The following is a 3,076-nucleotide window of genomic DNA, read 5'->3' on the forward strand; positions in this document are numbered from 1 at the left end:
TCTGACTTGTTGCGCTGCAACAACACTGGAGCAACCTTTGATGATAACAGCTTCACCATGACCACTTCTGTCTTACTGAAGGGTCTCATGGAGAATGATCCATATAGCGCCAAAGTCATCAGGATTTGGCATCAACTTCTAGTGGGTAACTTTTACCCACGAAGCTGTGTTGAGAACAACATTATGGTGAAGGACTTAGAGTTCATCTCTTGTGCTTTGCGAGGGGTGAAGATCAACTTTCCTTTGTTGATCTTCAAACGACTCGTGGAAACTGTCGCTTTAACTTCCTCTCGAGAGGGTTCAGTAAGTTGCCTTCCTTTTGGGAGGTTTTTATCCTACTTGTTCCTCAAGAGAGGTGTAGTGCGAAGGATGCTAGATTTGGGGCGCATGAACATGTTCGAAGCAGAGGGTCTTCATATGCTGTCTTTGGAAGACTTAGAACAAAGGGTCAACTAAAGGGTAGATCCTTTTTAGGTTTTTTACTGCTTCGCTTTTTGTAATCTTTGCTGCTCCATATGGACCAAAGTTTCTTGTACCTCCTTTTTTTTTTAAAAAAAATTAATGAAGATCTTCTACCGTATTTTTATTTATACATGTTTTCTGGTCACAGAGCCATTTTGGTGCAAATCTAACCATTTTGGCTTACGTAGTATTACTTAGATGTCTACGTTTTTGCAATCTTTACTTCATGCATGCTTGGTTTGTATCTCTTTAGATACTTCCCATTCACTCTTAAGATCCTACGATCATCTGCTAATTCCTCTATCTCATAAGCATTATTTGAGAATACTTTCAAGATTCGAAAGGGACCTTCCCAGTGTGGGGACCATTTCCCCAAAGCTTGGTTCTTTCGATCTATAGGTAAAATAACTTTCCAAACTAGGTCATTATTAATAAACGTTTTACCTTTCACCTTTTTATTGTATGCTCTGGACACCCTTTCTTTCTGTCTCTTTATCATCTCCAAAGCTCGAAGTCTGTCTTCGTCCAAGTCAACTAGTTCATTCATCATTAGTTCCCAGTACATGTTAGGGGGAATTTCTGCTTGTCTTTGTATCCGGACTGATTGCAAGTATATTTCAACTAGGAGTACCGCATCATGTCCGAATGTCAGTTGAAAAGGTGTAGTGTTCGTAGCTTCTTTCGGAGATGTTCGACAAGCCCAAAGTGCTTGGTCCAAAGTTCTGTGCCAACTTTTAGGTTTTTTCCCTACATGCTTCTTTATAAGACCAATTATTATTTTGTTCGCTGCTTCGACTTGTCCATTTGCCTGAGCATAGTAAGGTGTAGAAGTAAACAACTTGAAGCCTATCTCTTTGGCGAAATCTTGCATTTTTCGCCCAGTAAACACTGATCCTTGATCTGTAGTTATACTTTTCTGGGATCCCAAATCTGTATATAATATGTTTTTGAATGAACTCGATCACAGCTTCTTGATCAACATTCGCGAGTGGTATAGCTTCGACCCATTTTGTAAAATAGTCGATTCCCACTAAAATATACCTTTGACCTCTAGATGACTTGGGGTGAATTTCTCCAATTAGGTCCAACGCCCATCCTCTAAAGGGCCAAGGCTTTATTATTGAACTTAGTTCATTTGCGGGAGCATGTTGAATACCTGCATGTTCTTGACATTCTTGACACCCTTTGGCAAATTCTATGCAGTCTTTTAACATGGAAGGCCAATACATTCGGTATCGAAATAGAAGCCATTTCATTTTGTGCCCCGCTTGGTGGGCACCACATGCTCCGCTATGCACGTTCGAGAGAGCTAAGTAAGCTTCCGCTTCACCCAAACATTTTAGCAATACTCCTTCAGGAGTCTTTTTGAACAACTCATTTCCCATCAGAAAGTATGATAAGGCTCGATATTTTACCTTTCTATCCGTGTCTGACGAAGGGTCCTTCAAATAATTCACAATTGGACTTCTCCAGTCTGTGTCTGCCAACGAGTCTATGTTCAAAACTTCGAATTCTTCTTTGTTAGCAAACCCTATTTGTGAGTTTTCCAGATCACTTGGAGAAAGTTTCGTAGCCATTGCTCTGCCTCTTACTTGGATCAATTCCTCGAATTTGCTTTTCGATACCCTGTACCCTGAGGCTAGTTGTGCCAAATCGTTTGCTTCCTGATTATGCAATCTTGGGACATGGTTCAGATCCACATATTCGAATTTTTTAAGCAACCTATTTTCTATGACAAAGTACATGATCAAATTTTCTTTGATGCACTTGTACTCTTTCGTTAGTTGTTTAATCACCAATTCGGAGTCTCCTTTAATTTCGACTCTGGTTGCCCCCAATTCTAACAAAGCTTCAAGTCCGGCTATCAATGCTTCGTACTCAGCTTCATTATTGGAACATAGAGGGCCTTCGATTTTATACTTGAGCTTTGTTGGAATTCCTTCAGGAGAAATTAGCAATATTCCAACGCCAGTTCCTTCTTTGTGAGTTGAACCGTCAAAGTATAACTTCCAAGGTGGCAGTTCCACGTATTGCTGAGAATTTTCCACTACTGCATGATCAACAATGAAATCTGCCATAATTTGCCCCTTCATTCCCTTAAGGGGTTGAAATGTTAAAGAGTACTCAGTTAGGGCCAAAGCCCATTTGCCAATTCGGCTATGTAATATTGGCTTTGATAACATATGTTTAATAACATCACAATGGGATGAAACATAAACATCAAGTGGCTTTATATAATACTTGAGTTTAATACATGAGAAATATAAACAAAGGCAGAGTTTTTCTATTGCACTATACCTAGTCTCTGCATCATTGAGTACTCTACTTAGGTAATAGATGGCTCTTTCGATGCCATTTTCATCCTCCTGAGCTAACATGCTACCTATTGTTTTATCCGAACCTGAAATATACAAGCGCATGTGCTTCTTTCCATTCGGAGGAGCCAATATTGGAGGATGCATCAAGTATTGCTTGATCTTTTCGAAAGCTTCTTGATGTTCAGCTAGCCATTCAAACTTGCCTTGCTTGAGTCGAAGCAAAGGTAAAAAGGCTTGTGTGCGTCCACTTAAATTGGAGATGAATCTTCTCAAAAAGTTTATCTTCCCCAATAAGG

This window comes from Vicia villosa, linkage group LG3 (genome assembly GCF_029867415.1).
Source record: "Vicia villosa cultivar HV-30 ecotype Madison, WI linkage group LG3, Vvil1.0, whole genome shotgun sequence".
Classification (NCBI taxonomy): Eukaryota; Viridiplantae; Streptophyta; class Magnoliopsida; order Fabales; family Fabaceae; genus Vicia; species Vicia villosa.